We start from the raw sequence: 18,675 nt of genomic DNA, 5'->3' as shown, positions 1-18,675 counted from the left end.
TATATCATCTTTCTTAAAAGTAATTTATATTTTTACCGTATGCAAAAAAAATAAAAGGAAGAAAAATCAATCAATTTAGATTGTCACGTATTTTATTAGCGATTCTTATTCATATAGTCAAAAGTGGATATCTATATATATATATAATAACGTTTAAATTAAAAAAAATTCTAAATTAGAGTGTCCTTGCATCACATCACATCATTCAAATTTAATTTTTCACAATTATAATTAGGATTTAATTTAGATAATTTTAATAAACGTTTTAATATTTAGTAGGTTTTCGTTGTTTGAATTGGGCTGCAAATAAGCCGAGCCGAGCTCGAACGAGCTTATAAATTTGAGCTCGAGTTTGACACGACTATATTACCCAAAAGCTCGACTCGAAAGCTTGAACCAAAATTGAATTATATATAATAAATTAATTTTTTTTATATATTTTTTAATATTATATACTTTTATTATATATAATATATTAACGTTTTTTTTTTATCTTTTTCAATATTATATACAATATACTCATTATTACCTTCTTAGTATTTATTTTTATTATATATATTATATTAATATATTTTTTTTATCTTTTTCATATTATATATAACATATTATTATATATAACATATTAGTTATTATATCATAATATTTATTTTTATTATATATCATATATTAATCTTTATTATATAATATACTTTTAATATATATATAATATATTAACATTTTTTTTATCATAAATCGCTAATATTGTTTGTCAACTTTTTTTTTATCCTCAACAATTGAAAATCAGTGTTTTTATATTTATTCAACTCTATCTATATAAACATAAGTTTCTCCTAATACATGAAGAAATTATCTAAAAGAAAAAACAATAACTATAAAAGAGAAGTTAAAACAAATTTAATTATTAATAAGATTTTGTGGATTAATGAGATGTGAAGATTGAAGAAAGAAGAAGAAAAAGAAATTGTGAAAACTGAATAAAAAGTATATAAAAACTAAAGAAGAAGAGATAAGAGTGACGAATAAGAATAATAACTAAAGAATAAGAATTAGAATAACTAAAGAAGAAGAAGAAGAAAAACTAAAGAAGAAGAGATAAGAGTTATTGAAGAAAGAAGAATAACTGAAGAAGAAGAGTAACTGATGAAGATGATGAAGAGTAACTGATGAAGAAGATGAAGAGTAACTTGAAGAAGAAGAAGAGTAACTGATGAAGAAGATGGAGAGTAACGGATGAAAAAGAAGAGATGAAGAGTGACGGTAGAATATGATGAATGAACTATATATTATAAATTAGGGTTTTACTTTAGGGATTATGAGCCTTCATATTAAGCTTTAAAGAGAGAGGGAAATAAAAAAAATTTGTAAAATTTTAATATTAAATAAATAAAAAATATTTAATTATTTTGAGGTTCGATAAAGCTCGACAAGCCATCGAGCAAACTTTATATGAGCTCGAGTTTGACTCGAATAATAAACGAGTCGGCTCGAGCTCGACTCGAACTCGATCAAAGTCAAGCTTAAGTCGAGCTTTGACCGAGCAGTTTGTGAGCGGCTCACGAGCGGCTTGACTCATTTGCAGCCCTAGTTTGGATGTTTGCCGATTTTTATTGTGGGTTGAACTTTTCTTTTCTATTAAAAATAAAAAAATATATCTTGTCTAGCTTGATTTTGAACTCAGGTTCTCTACCCTTTTAAGCTTTGTAAATAAATGAATCTACGTTATTTTTCTTTTAAAAAAATCTATAGAGAATAGTAAAATTTGTTTATAAATATTATTATGTGATTGTTTAAGATTGTGAAAATTCTAATTAAAGTATCCTTACACCATTTTCAAATTATTTAAATTTTCATCACATTTTTTTACTTGAAGTCTCTAAATATCATTTTTCTTAAAATTTATTCATATTTTTACTATAGGCTAAAAAAGAAAGAAAAATCAATCAATTTAGTTTGTCAAAATACATAAGGTATGTTATTAGCGATTCTTAAATAGTCATATATATAATAACGCTTATGTTTTAAAAGCTCTAGATTAACGGATCTTTACTTAACACTAGTAAAAAAAGACTATTAAAGACGGCGAAAACCGTCGTTAAAATCTTTATTGCCGAGGTTAAAAGTTTTTGATTATTAACCACGGCGTTACGAAAGCCGTGGTTAATAATACTGTATTATTAACCACGGCTTTCGTAACGCCGTGGTTAATAATTTTAAAAAAAATTAAAAAACCACGATTATTTTTTTTATTTTCACAAAACCTGTTTTAAATATTTTTACGAAAAAGAAGACAATACAAAAAAAACATTCTTAAATAAAATTAAATCCAAATTCAACAAAATACTAAATAGTAATAAAAAAATTTGAAATTAAATTGTAATGGGAATTCACAGATTAGGGTTTAGGGAAGGATGGGAAATCATAGACATGAACGCCTCAAAAGCTTCTTTTTGTGCGCGCACCTCCGCCTGGATATCGTTAATCCTTTTCTCTTGTGCCTCATTTTGTGCTTCATGTGCCTCCTTTTGTGCTTCCTGTGCCTCCTTTTGTGCTTCCTGTTCTGCGCGTATCATATTAATCTCTTTTCGCAGAATCCTGTTCTCCTCCATCAGCGTTTGTTGTGACACACGCGCGTTGACGCTTGAAGAAGAACTTCCCCTTTGATCGGGCTGAAGTGAGTGGGACGTATACCCGATCCCATCCCTGTCACCCTCCCGTGTCCCTGTCGTCCTAAAGCAGACTCAAACACCTCGAGCGACGACAAATTAGGATTCGTGTCTAGCCGTTCACGCATCACAGACTACCATCATTTATAACATTAATGTTAGTAATTTTAAACTTATACATTCAAACTAAAATGTTAGAAATGATAACAACTTACGACGGCCTATTGAACGAGCAGAGAAGGCGTGGGAGTCGGATCATCGGCAGTCGCTCTCCTAGTGTGTGTTTGTAGAAAGAACTCTGCTTGACTAGGGGGGTGTCCCATCTCCCTCTCCTATATACAAATAACATACACATATCATATGTTAGATAATATGTAAATTGAATACTTTAACTAAAAATTACCATATCTCGTTCTTTCTGCGAAAATGGTTTGCTGCTGGTATGGTGGGGGTACATCAATTTCTTTCTGTTGTCAGCGTTGGTCTTACTTCTTTTCTACAATTATAAGATATTAGTTGTTAGTTAATAGTCGAAAAAACACATATAATGATATATATACGACTATGTACTACACCTTAAATTCAGACGTGAAGTAGTGATTGTCAAGCAAATAATTCCAATCTTCGCCATAAAATTCTAGAGGAGGGTTTGTTCTGATTTTGTCCTCGTCATCAATATACGGTTCAATGTAAGTCTTCTTGTTTGCATATCTCCACATATCCCATACCTTCTTTACATGTGGCATCGTCTTATCTCTATAGGCTTCAATGGGAATGTCTGTTGAACTCTCGAAAGGATCCTGAAAAATAACAACATATTTTAGGATTTAAAAGTTTTAAATTATAATATAACACATTAAAATTTATAGAACTCACAGAGATAGACTGCCATATATGGTTTAATTGGGATTGGGAGAGTTCAGACCAATTTTTTAAACGATGTGGCACCAACTCGCCTTTCCGCACAACGCTCCCAATATGGCGAGACCAATAGCAGGCGTTATTACATATAGGTCTTCCATCCAAGTCCCTAAACTCCAACCTCATCTTCTCTCCGGTTCCCATTCTTGCAAGAACTGGGTTTTTATTCTTCCCTCGTCCCCTACTCGATGAAGTCTCTACTATAAATAACAATAAAACGATATTTGTTAAAATTTATATAATTATTTAAAAATATCGTATAAGTTATTATTAACTACCTGCAGTCTCAGAAACGGGAGATTCTTCCACTGAGGTGCGAGATTCCTCGGGAATGGTGTCATCTGGATCATCCAGTCTCGCAATATCATGAAGCTCTGATCCCATAAATTGCATAGGATCGTCGGACTCTACATTATCTGTACGAGTTTCATCATCTGTACGAGCTCCATCATTTGTACCATCATCATATGTACGAGCTTTGAGGTACTCCAAATGATTCGATAGTCTTTGCATTCTGAGAGCATCTAACTCTTTCGATATTCTCGAATGTTTAGGATCCCGTTTAGGTGGCATGATATCTGAAAAAAAAAAGTTAAATTTTTAAATAAATAATCATATTTTAATACACACAAATAAAACCTGTCTAGATATGCGAATAACGAGGATTTATCTTTTTGACAATTTTCCATTCATCTCGAGATGTCATATCCGTAGCATAAAAAACCTGGTGTGCTTGATTTGCCATTACAAACGGATCATGACTTTGAGTTCTCAATATCCTATTCACATTAACACTGACAAACCCATATTTATCTATTTTTATACCACGGTCTTTGGATTGAACATCAAACCATCTACACTTGAAAAGAATCACTCGGTTACCACCAAAATACTGAACTTCTATGATATTTGTGAGTACTCCGTAATAATTTTTATATATTATCTTTAATCTTTAATTATTAATTTTTAATATATATATATATATATAATTATTAAATTTATTTATATATATATATATATAATATTTATATAAAATATATTTAAAAAATAGAGTTAAAGGTAAATAAATAGTTCAAAAATATATTTACAAAATAGAGTTAAAAGAAAATAAATAGTTGAAAGGTAAATAAATAATTTGTCTTTGTGTATATAAATATAAATATATAGATAAAATAAAGAATATATTTTATATAAATATTTGATAGGTATAGGAAAGATATTTAATAATTTTATATATAAATCTAAAATTAATTGATACATTATTAACCACGGCATTAGGTAAAGCCGTGATTAATAATATTTATTAACCACGGTTTTAATTAAAGTCGTGGTAAATAATAATTTTTAATCATGGTTTAATATAACGCCGTGGTGAATAATATATTATCTATATATTTATATCCATATCTATATATATATAATGATGCTTAATTTTTAAAGTGTCCGGATTGCCGGGTCGAGAGCTGTGGTTAATTTGGATACTTGGGTCGGATTGTGGGTTGACCCGTTTTTAAATTTAAAACGGTTAAAAATAAAATTAAAAATGCTAGAGGTATGTTTCGAACTTGCAACCTATCAAAACAAGTACAACTCTTTAACCAACTAGGCTACAAAGATTTTATATTTTAAATTCAACACCAAATTTGATAAACGCGGGACGTTTTAATATTAATATAAGTTCAACTTTTTAACTAACTAATCTATATATATATATAATGATGCTTAATTTTTAATGTGTCCGGATTGTCGGGTCGAGAGCTGTGGTTAATTTGGATACTTGGATCGGATTGTGGGTTGACCCGTTTTTAAATTTAAAACGGTTAAAAATAAAATTAAAAATGCTAGAAATACTTGGATCGGATTGTGGGTTGACCCGTTTTTAAATTTAAAACGGTTAAAAATAAAATTAAAAATGCTAGAAGTATGTTTCGAATTTGCAACCTAACAAAAACAAGTACAACTCTTTAACTTTATATTTTAAATTTAACACCAAATTTGATAAACGCGGGACGTTTTAATATTAATATAAGTTTAACTTTTTAACTATCTAATATATAATGATGTTGAATAAATGGATACTTGGGTCGGATTGTGGGTTGACCCACCCATAAATTTAAAACGGTTAAAAATAAAATTAAAAATGTTATCCGTAATTTTTTTTCACGTTTTTATATATTATTACTCGTGCAAATGCACGGGCTAAATGCTAGTTTAGAAAATAAAGGTTAAGAATAATTTTATATATTATCTTTAATCTTTAATCATTAATTTTTAATATATATATATAATTATTAAATTTATTTATATATATATATATATATATTATATTTATATAAAATATATTTAAAAAATAGAGTTAAAGGTAAATAAATTGTTCAAAAATATATTTAAAAAATAGAGTTAAAAGTAAATAAATAGTTCAAAGGTTAACAAATAATTTGTCTTTGTGTATATAAATATAAATATATAGATAAAATAAAGAATATATATTATATAAATATTTTATATGTATAAGAAAGATATTTAATAATTTTATATATAAATTTAAAATTAATGTTTATACATTATTAACCACGGCTTTACCTAATGCCGTGGTTTATAATATTTTTTAACCACGGTTTTACTTGCGGTGGTTTATAATATTTTTTAACCACGGTTTTACTTAAAGCCGTGGTTAATAAATATTATTAATCACGGTTTTATATAACGCTGTGGTTAATAATATGTTATCTATATATTTATATCTATATTTAGAAAATAAAGGTTAAAAATAATTTTTATACATTATCTTTAATCTTTAATCATTAATTTTTAATATATATATATATAATTATTAAATTTATTTATATATATATATATATAATATTTATATAAAATATATTTAAAAAATAGAGTTAAAGGTAAATAAATAGTTAAAAAAAAATTTAAAAAATAGAATTAAAAGTAAATAAATAATTCAAAGGTAAACAAATAATTTGTCTTTGTGTATATAAATATAAATATATAGATAAAATAAAAAATATATATTATATAAATATTTGATAGGTATAAGAAAGATATTTAATAATTTTATATATAAATTTAAAATTAATGTTTATACATTATTAACCACGGCTTTACCTAATGCCGTGGTTAATAATATTTATTAACCACGGTTAATAAATATTATTAATCACGGTTTTATATAACGCCGTGGTTAATAATATATTATCTATATATTTATATCCATATTTAGAAAATAAAGGTTAAAAATAATTTTTATATATTATCTTTAATCTTTAATCATTAATTTTTAATATATATATATTTAATTATTAAATTTATTTATATATATATATATATAATATTTATATAAAATATATTTAAAAAATAGAGTTAAAGGTAAATAAATAGTTCAAAAATATATTTAAAAAATAGAGTTAAAAGTAAATAAATAATTAAAAGGTAAACAAATAATTTGTCTTGGTGTATATAAATATAAATATATAGATAAAATAAAGAATATATATTATATAAATATTTGATATGTATAGGAAAGATATTTAATAGTTTTATATATAAATTTAAAATTAATGTTTATACATTATTAACTACGGCTTTACCTAATGCCGTGGTTAATAAATAATATTTATTAACCACGGTTTTACTTAAAGCCGTGGTTAATAAATATTATTAATTACGGTTTAATATAACGCCGTGGTGAATAATATATTATCTATATATTTATATTTATATTTAAAAATAAAGGTTAAAAATAATTTTTATATATTATATTTAATCTTTAATCATTAATTTTTAATATATATATATAATTATTAAATTTATTTATATATATATATATAATATTTATATAAAATATATTTAAAAAATAGAGTTAAAGGTATATAAATAGTTCAAAAATATATTTAAAAAATAGAGTTAAAAGTAAATAAATAGTTCAAAGGTAAACAAATAATTTTTTTTTTGTGTATATAAATATAAATATATAGATAAAATAAAGAATATATTTTATATAAATATTTGTGAGGTATAGGAAAGATATTTAATAGTTTTATATATAAATCTAAAATTAATTGATACATTATTAACCACGGCATTAGGTAAAGCTATGGTTAATAATATTTATTATTCAAACAACTTTAACCTAACATAAAATAATAAAATATAATATATAATAATTGAATAAGGTTTGCAATAATTTCGAATAAATTGAGATAACTTTTATATTAAAAAACCAATCTTATATAACCTTAAAAAACACTAAATTAACGGGTGCTCGCATCACATCGTATCATTCAGATTTAATTATTCACTAATTAAATTAGGATATAATTCAAATAATTTTAACAAATGTTTTAATAATGTAGTAGGTTTTTGTTGATTGGATGGATGTCGATTTTTATTTTGTGTTGAACTTTTCTTTGTAATTTTTTTTTAAATCAAGAATATAGTTTGTCTAGCTTGATTTTGAACTCAGGTTCTCTACCATTCTATGCTTCATGTTTTGTAATTAAATGAATTTAAGTTATTTTTTTAAAAAAAAAAATCTAAATAAATAGAAATATTTGTTAATAAATATTATTATTTAATTGTTTAAGATTGTGAAAATTTTAATTAAAGTATCTTTAAACCATTTTCAAATTATTTAAATTTTCATCATATTTTTTTTACTAAAAGTCTCTAAATAACATTTTTCTTAAAATTAATTCATATTTTTACCCTAGTTAAAAAAATGAAATGGAAAAAAAAAAAAATCAATCAATTTAGTTTGTCAAAATAGATAACGTATCAAATTTTTCATTTTTTTTTTCATTTTTTTTTTATAGACTATGGCTTGTCTATCTTGACTTTGAACTTAGGTTCTCTTCCTTTTTAAGATTTGTAAAAAAATGATCATATATCATTTTTCAAAAAATGTTTTTTAAATAAAATAGCAAAATTGTTAATAAATATTACTATTTAATTTTTTAAGATTATGATAATTCAAATTAAAGTATCTTTAAACTTGTTTCAAGTTATTAAAATTTTCATCACATTTTTTTACTTAAAGTTTCTAAATATTATTTTTGTTAAAATTAATTCATATTTTTACTGTAGACTAAAAAAACAGAAAAAAAACTCTAGATTATTGGGTCTTCGCATCACAGCGCAACATTCAGATTTAATTTCTCACCATTTTAATTATGATCTAATTCAGATAATTTTAATAAACATTTCAATATGTAGTACGTTTTTGTTGTTTGAATGTATTTCGATTTTTATTTCGTGTTGAACTTTTCCTTTAGGCTTTTTTTTTGTCTTTTTTTTTTTTAAATTAAGACTATAGCTTGTCTAGATTTTGAATTCGGTTATCTTCCCTTTTATGCTTTGTAATGAATAAAACTATGTCATTTTAAAAAATAAATCCAAATGCAATCCAAATGCAAAATTTGTTAATAAATATTATTATTTAATTGTTTAAGATTATGAAAATTCAATTAAAATATATTTTCAAATTACTTGAATTTTTATCACATTTTTTATTTAAAATCTCTAAATATTACTTTCTTAGAAGTAATTATTTTTTTTTGGAAAACGACTTAGCGTCATTTCATTAAAAATTCCCAAAAATGGGAAAAAAATCACGAGTTTAAGAGATCATTCTAGACAGGTCTAGAATGATTTTGAAGTCGTAACATTTTGAATAAAAGCTAAAAAGCTAAAAACGTAAATGAATTATCTGATTACAATGCTTTCAATTCTAGTGAGTTTAAAAAACGGTAAATTCCAGTTCCTACAGTTATTCTAGTTCTGCTCTGTGCTTGAAATTCTTGTCCACGTTCCCGCGAGGGCGCTGCAATCCGATACAATATCTTTCCATAACTCTTCAACGCTCATGCGGGTTCTGCCATATACCCTTGCATTCCGTTCTTGCCAAATGTTATACACCACTACTCCAAAGCCGCACTTGAACACGCTTGTTGTAAATCTATTTCCCTTGGCTTTGAGTAGTGTTGCATCTTTGATTTCATTCCATTCGCTCGAGAAACTGTTCAGTTCTAGACTTTTATAGAATTTGTCCCAAAGATCTGAAGCAATACAACAGCTCCCGAATAGGTGATCTATGGTTTCTTCATTTCCTCTACATAGAAGACAGCTTGCGTCCGGGATGCTCATATACTTGCTGATACGATCACGAGTGCTGAGTCTTTCCTAGAAGGCGAGCCATAGGATGAACTGGTGTCTAAGGATAATCTCCGTTGACCATACAAGAGGAGCCCATTCTACTTTCTACGCTTTTTCCCGGGTTACCTCCCATATTTTCTTGGATACCAGCTTCCCATTGTCCTCAGCTTTCCATTCATGAATATCTGGTCTGTCGTGTAGATGTATGTTACTTATATGATCAAGTATCCTCAGTCCTTCTGGATTTCTTCTTAGGAGTGAGTCCCAATTCCCGTCTTTAATGTCTCTGATTTTCGCTTCTGTGCAGTCCCTTCTGATGCGGGTATTTTGAAACTCCTCCTTGTGGATGATATGCTGGTTTTCGAACTAGGGGTCATGCTAGAATAGAGTGCATTTCTCGTCCCCTAGTCGGATGTCATAAAGATTTGTAATATCGCTTCTTAGTTTAAGAATCTTTTTTAGAGATCATCTCATACCTTCATGAATTTTGCAAGTCCAGATGTTGGTTTTGTATTTCATAAACCACGTATGCACTCATTTGATCCATAGTGACTCCTGATTGCGCTCCAAAGCTCACAGAGATGCTTGTAGGTGAGAGCCTTGTTCCACTCGATATAGATCTCCAAGCTGATGCCTTCCTCGTTCTTCGGTTTATAGAGAGCGGTCCATTTGACTTTTTTTCCTCCTCTTCCGCTACTACCCCAAATAAAGTTCCTCATTAGCGTATCGAGATCCTTCATTACCTTCTTCGGAATGACCATCTGCTGCGCCTAGTAGCCAACTATGCCCATGACCACGGTTTTAATAAGTTCGATCCTCCCTACATAAGAAAGTTTTTTCGTTGCCCAGCTAGATATCGTGTTTTTTACCTTTTCAATCAGCGGCTTACAGTGTGAGATCTCGATCGGCTTCGCGGTTAAGTACCTTACGGGAAAACTACCTTCCTTGATGTCCATGATGTTGAAGATGTCTTGCTTTGTTTCGTCCTTCACGCCTCCATAAAATGCCACACTTTTTCTTTCATTAATAGTTAAACCTGTAACCTCAGAAAAGAACGTTAATGCAGCCCTAATAGTTTTAATGGAATCAATGTCTGTGTGCGCTAGAATGAACAAATCGTCAGCAAAGCATAAGAGTTACCTCCTCTACCTCACAAAATGGGTGAAAGATGTATGGACGATTCTTTCGGAACATCGCAAAGATGCTCTCAAAGATTGCCATGATAGCTACGAAAATATAAAAATATTCATATTTTTATCGTAGACTAAAAAAGGAAAGGAAGAAAAAACAATCAATTTAGTTTCTCAAAATAGATTACTAGCGATTCTTATAAACATAGTCTAAAAGTATATATATAATAACGTTTAAGTTTACAAAACTCTAGATTAACGGGTCCTCGTACCATAATGCACGATCCAATTTATGAGACAAAACGAATTAGTTAAAAAAATTGTTAACACGCGAATCATACAAACGGGTTATCAAATATTTGAAGAGTCAAAAACTAAAAATTGAAATAAAATAGATAGGAATTCTTTTTTAGATTAATAATCAACATATTTATTAAATTTATTTTTAAATAATTTTTTTATTTGGTTGAAATATATTTTTTTTTCAAATTTATTATATAAATTATTATTTTAACTTTTCATCATATTTATTTTAAAAAATTTACAATAACTTTTTATTTTGGTTAAAATATATAGTTTTTATTTTCTCTCCATATTTAGTATATGAATTATTATTTTAAATTTATTATAATTATTTATTAAATTTTATAATTATTTTTATTGTCTTTAATTAAAAAAATTTAAAATTTGATTAAAAATAGTAATTTTAAACCATATATAATTAATTAATTTTATTGTATTCATTACATCTTTTTATCCATCACTTCATTATTTTAATTAATTTAATATAATTATATATTAAATTTTAAAAACATTTTTAGTTTAATATTTCAAATAATTTATTAAAAAATTATTTTTATACCTTCTCTTTATATTTATTATTTATACAGTTAATTTTCTTTAATTCATTACATATTATATCCATTATTCATTAACAATTATTAAATATATATATATACATAAAATAATTTTTATATTTATTATATACACCATTATTTTAACTATTTTTTTATTTAATATAATCATATATTAAATTTTAAAATAATTTTTCTTTGGTCTTTAAAATAAAAGTGATAGTGCAAGTGGGTGTGATGGCATATTGAGTTCTATCTAAATTTGTGTGTATGTTTGGTTTATGGGGAATATAAAAAATAAATATAATATATGTACAAATTGTTCGAAGGAAATAACGATAGTTTAATTAGAAATGAGTTATTAAATAATATTAAGAATTATCAACTTAAACATTAAATTAATGTAGATGAGAACTCTTTTTTAGATTATCTATATTTAGTCTTTTTTTAGTCTCTATATTTATTAAAATTAATTTAAAATAATTTTTTAATTTAAATTAAAATATATATTTTTTTATTTTTTTCCATATTTATTATATGTAACATTATTTCAAATTTCTTTTAAATTTAATATAATTATATATTAGATTTTAAAAGTATTTTTAAATTAATCTTTAATTAAATTTCTAAATAATTTATTAAAAAAATAATTGTATACATTATATAATTAATTAAATTTCTTTTATTCAATATATCTTTTTATCTATTATTCAAATATTTTAATTTTTTTATTAATTTAATATAATTATATAATTTTAATAATATTTTTATTTTAGTTTTTAATTTAAATTTTTAAATAATTTATTAAAAATTAGTTATATGCATTCCTTTCATATTTATTATTTAAACAATTAACTATTTTTCTTTTCTTCATTATATATTTTATTTATGATTAAATATATATATTTTAACTTTTTTTAATTTAATATAATAATATATTGGATTTTAAAAATATTTTTACCTTAATTTGTAATTATAATTTATTAAAAAAAAATAATAGTATACATTCTCTACATAATTATTATTTATATAATTAATTTTATTTTATTCATTCTATTTTTTATCTATTATTCCATTATTTTAATTTTTTAATTAGTTTAATATAATTATATATATTAGATTTAAAAAAACTTACATCTTTAATTCAAAATTTTAAATAATTTATTATAAAATTATTTTTATACCTTATATGTATATTTATTATTTATATAATTAATTATTTTTTATTCATTAATAAAAATTTAATATATATAAAATTTTAAATTAAATTTAACCTCCAAAATTGATTTAATGATTAAGGTGTTCAAATTTCATATTAGAGACTAAACTTTGTAATTGATGCAATATTATAAATATTATAAAAATTAAAATAAGGTTAAGATCTGTTCAAATTACTCAAAAGGGAGATCTATACTAAGAAATCAATTATAGAATGTTTAAATATTTAACAATATTAATAAGTCGAAGTTTATTATGGTGAAATATTAATATTTTTTAAATTAATAATTAAATTATATTTTAATTTAACTATTATTAATATTATTTTTGAAAGATAAGATTTGGTAGTAAATATGAGTCATAATTTGTGGGAAGGAGAATTATGGTTCGAATTGAGAGAGTAAGTGTTAGTCACGAAATTAATAATACGAGATTTTGATTTTGAAAAAAAAAATAAGAATAAGATTGGTAAAAATACTCGAAGTGAATTCTAAAGAGAGATAATTAGTGATTGTTTAAACTTTAAAATGAGGGTACAAATAAGTCGGTGTTTATTTTGATGGAATATTAGTTTTTTTTTAAACAAAATATTTAACTATATTTTTCTTAACCATATTATTACTATCAATTTTTTTATAAAATTATAAGATATTTTATAATAAAAAATTATTAATTAACCAAAATAATAAAGAACCCATATATACGTAATGGGCGGGGTAAATTACAAAATGTTTGAAGAAATAACGAGTAATATGAGGTTAATTGAGAAATATTTGATGTGATGTCACAAGATTAATAAAACTTAAATTTATTTTGGATAGTAAAAAAATTATCAACATCAATAATTCAAATATTAGTTTTTTTATTAATATTATTTTTTCATAACATGATAATATATTCACAATAAAAAATTTATAAGTAAAATGATATTATAAATAACCTAAAAATTAGTAATGAAATAGAGTAGGAGGTGGGTACAAAATGTTATAAAGTGAGGTAATGATGTCAATGAAGAATGTTTGAGGTAAAGTCACAAAATTGGTAGGTTGTAACTTAATTTGAGTGAAAAAAATGATCAATTACTAAATAATTTCTCGAAGGGAAGTCGAGAGATAATTAGTGATTGTTTAAACTTTAAAATGAGGTTACAAATAAGTCGGTGTTTATTTTGATGGAATATTAGTTTTTTTTTTTAACAAAATATTTAACTATATTTTTTTTAATCATATTATTACTATTAATCTTTTTTATAAAATTATAAGATATTTTATAATAAAAAATTATTAATTAACTAAAATCATAAAGAACCCATATATACGTAATGGGCGGGGTAAAATGTTCGAAATGAAATAACAAGTAATATTAGGTTAATTAGGAAATATTTGATTTGATATAACAATATTAGTAAATCTTAAATTTAATTTGGGTAGTATAAAAAGTGATCAAACATCATTTTTAAATTCGAATATTAATTTTTTTTATTAATATTATTTTTTCATAACATGATAATATATTCACAATAAAAAAAATGAATAGGTAAAATGATATTATAAATAACCCAAAAATTAATAATGAAATATTGTAGGAGGTCGGTACAAAATGTTATAAAGTGAGTAATGATATCAATGAAGAATGTTTGATGTAATGTCACAAAATTGATAGGTTGAAACTTAATTTGAGTGACAAAAAATATCAATTACTATATAAACTAGAATGTATCATGTGCATTTGTACCAGTAATAATATAAAAAACCGTGAAAAAAATATTACCGTAAAATTTTTATGGGCGGGTCAACCCACAATCCGACTCAAGTATCCATTTACTCTCACATATATCCAAATTAACCACAGCTCTCGACCCGGCAATCCGGATACTTTAAAAATTAAGCATCATTATATATATATATAGATTAGTTAGTTAAAAAGTTGAACTTATATTGTTAAAATGACGCGCATTTATCAAATTTTGGGTTGAATTTAAAATATAATGTGTTATCAACTTAGTTGGTTAAAAGGTTGTACTTGTTTTTATTAGGTTGCAAGTTCGAACCATACCTATAGCATTTTTAATTTTATTTTTAACCGTTTTAAGTTTATGGGCGGGTCAACCCACAATCCGACCCAAGTATCCATTTACTCTCACATATATCCAAATTAACCACAGCTCTCGACCCGACAATCCGGATACTTTAAAAATTAAGCATCATTATATATATATATATATAGATTAGTTAGTTAAAAATTTGAACTTATATTGTTAAAATGTCACGCGTTTATCAAATTTTGGGTTGAATTTAAAATATAAAGTGTTATTAGCCTAGTTGATTAAATGTTGTATTTGTTTGGTTAGGTAGCAAGTTCGAACCATAGCTATAACATTTTTAATTTTATTTTTAACCGTTTTAAGTTTATGGGCAGGTCAACCCACAATCCGACCCAAGTATCCATTTACTCTCACATATATCCAAATTAACCACAGCTCTCGACCCGGCAATCCGGACACTTTAAAAATTAAGCATCATTATATATATATATATATAGATTCTAATGAATATTAGTTTTTTTAAAATAAAAATTTAATTATTTTTTATTTAGATATTATTAATATTTATTATTTATCGAATTATAAGATATTTTATAATAAAAATCTAATAAGTAAAATGATATTTTAAAGGACTTTAAGATTAATAATAATAAATATTTATAACAGTTCACTATAAAATAGTAAAAAAAATGTAACAATATTATTAAAGAAAGGTGATTCAAGAATTGGTTATACTTTTATCATACAATTACAATTATGAGTTTAAATTTATTTTTAGTAAAAAAAAATCAATATTAATTTTAAAAATATATATATTACGTTTTTTAATAAGATTTTTTAAAACTAAAAATTAATTATTTTTTATTTAAACATTATTTCTTCTATTTTTCCATATTTTAAATATTTTATAAATATTTGTTATTTTAGTTTATAATATTATTATAAATATAAATACTGTATAGAATATTAAAAATTGAATTATTATTATTTTTAATAAATGTTATAATTAATATTATTGTTTAACTATATGTATAATAACATTTATGTATAATTTATTGTATAGATATATGCCATTTTGAAACAAGAATTTTATGGTGTGTGATATAAAAAAAAGATGGTTCAATAATATTAAAATAATTATTTTAGATTATTTTTAAATAAATAAGATTTAAATAATAAAAAAGATGGTTATCTAAATATATTTTTACAAATTAACGCGCTAGGATTAGAGTAAGCTGCTATATTTTCAAAATTCACTAGAGCCTCGATTTTTTATTTTTTCAAGTCAATCATCAAGTTTTTCTCTTTGGTACATAGATCCAAGTATTTGCTTTAAAATTTAGTGGATACTCTTTAAACAAATCCATAAGCATTATAAAGATTCCTTTTACTTTTATTTAATAAACTAGTGTATGAGCATTTTTAAGATTTTGTAGAGTTGTAATGCTTTAAGTTCTGAATTTGGTTGTGTTTTGATTGTATAAGTATGTTTACAATTTCATATTAAAAAAGATTAATCAAATATTTTAAAAAATGTTTTTCAACAAAATTACTGTTTTATGAATTATTGTCACTAAATTGCTAATTCAAATAAATTTTGATGTGGAGAAAGAAATGGTATTAAAAATGCGAAATTAATTTTTACAAGTAGTTATTCGAACATCAGAAAAACATAAAGTACTAATTTTATTTTATTTATAAAAATTAAAGGAAAAAAAAAGGTTTGTTAGGTAGGACTAGATGTGTATAAATCTAAATTTTAATAGTAGAGGAAAGAGTAAAAAGTAATTGCTCTATTTTTTTTTTTTAAATTTAATTGGGGTTGGAGCCACATTAGTTAAGTACTTTTTAAATTTAGGTGGGGTTGGAGTCCACCCTAGCCCAAGTGTGACTCAGTTTCTGTCCATATTTTTTTAAAGAGGAATGATATATATCTCTAGGCAGCAGGAGCGATGGTATATAATTAATAAATAAAAATATAATATTCTATCTCCTCTTATTAATTAATTTTTCTCTCTTCTTATTAAATAATTTCTCTCACTTTCTCTATCTCTACAAATTAATTTATCTCATTTATCCCTATTCTCACGATTATTATTTTACTCATTTCTTTTATATTTATTATCTCTCTCAAGGGATAAAATAACTCAACAATTTATAACAAACTCTCACATTAAATATTTTAATAATATGTTTAAATAAAATATAAACCATAAACCTTAAACTCTAAACCCTAAACTCTAAACTCTAAACCCCTAAACCTTAAATCCTAAAATGTTTAAAATTTAGGGTTTAGGATTTAGGGTTTAAAATTTAGTGTTTAAATAAATTAATTAGCTAGAGGTAAAGTAATTAATGTAAGAGAGAAAGAGAGATAAATTATTTTTTTTTTAATTTCACGAGGCACGTAGAAATCGCTGGAGCATTCGCTGTCCCAAGTCGCGCTCTATATCATTTTTCTTTTTTTAAATTACTTTTGTTTAGAAATACCCAATTTTTTAAAAGAGTTAGTTTAATGAAATCTAGTTCTTGGGCTCATAAGGACTAGAGATAAAAACATGTATATTATTGTATGTGACATATGGAGTACTTGTCATCTGTTTTTAAAGTTTAGAATGATTTGTAATTTTTTATAATCTTATTTATTAAAAGGATGTTCTTCCTATCCTTTGATTTTCTTTGTTTCTGACGGAGAATATTTGGCCATGGCTGGTTTTTTATGGATAAATTAGCCGTGACATGTTATCTGACCGTGTTTTACATGGGCAATTTGAGAATTGGTATTTTTAACCGATAAAACTAACGAGGACTTGTCCTCCTCTAACTTTATTTTCAGCAACACTACCGATTTTTCATGCTAACGAAATAGCCTGTTTTTTACCGAGAAAATCATCCATGACCTATTTTTCTACTAAATTTCCAACATGCGATAGAGAAAATGTCTACTAGCCCACTAACTCGCATGTCTGCTTCCGAACCGACCCGCGACCGATTCGACCAAACTCCCTTAGCCCTAGGCCTTTTTTTATATTTTATTTATTTCGCTTCTTTTATTTATTTAATTAATTTATAAAAGTCACAAAATAAATATAAAACTTTTGAAAATTTTATTTTTATAAAAAAGATTTTTCTGGAACTGGCTACGAATTTAATATTTCTAAACTTACATGATCCATAACTTTCCTCCATTTGTCCAAATAATATAAATTCGATTTATTTGTACTCCTAAAATTATTTACAACTAAAAAATTGATTTTATACATTTTTCGCTATTATGACTTTTTTGCTATTTTGTTTTGTGTTTATCCTCGTTTCAATCCAAACACTTATGCATGCTCACATGAATACTATTCTAATATTTATATTTAGCAAATTTTCATAATTGAAATTTCCAAACCATGATTTACACATTTTCAATTATCCATCTATGTAACCTACTTATATACTTATTTGTATGTATTATACTTGAATTATTCTTATACTTATATTTCTTTTATGCATTCATATATATATTGATTATCACATGAGCCAAAATATGTATTACAAAATTAGTCTGTATCTACAAACAAATGACCCGAATATGTACGTGGAAATCACACATATCACTAAGATTAGCACGACATAACAATATTTTAAAGTCGAATAAAAAGTAAAGTGCGAGAATATATTCTAAAAATGCC

Source organism: Impatiens glandulifera, chromosome 2, assembly GCF_907164915.1.
Source record: "Impatiens glandulifera chromosome 2, dImpGla2.1, whole genome shotgun sequence".
Taxonomy (NCBI): Eukaryota; Viridiplantae; Streptophyta; class Magnoliopsida; order Ericales; family Balsaminaceae; genus Impatiens; species Impatiens glandulifera.
This window is presented reverse-complemented; position numbering follows the sequence as displayed.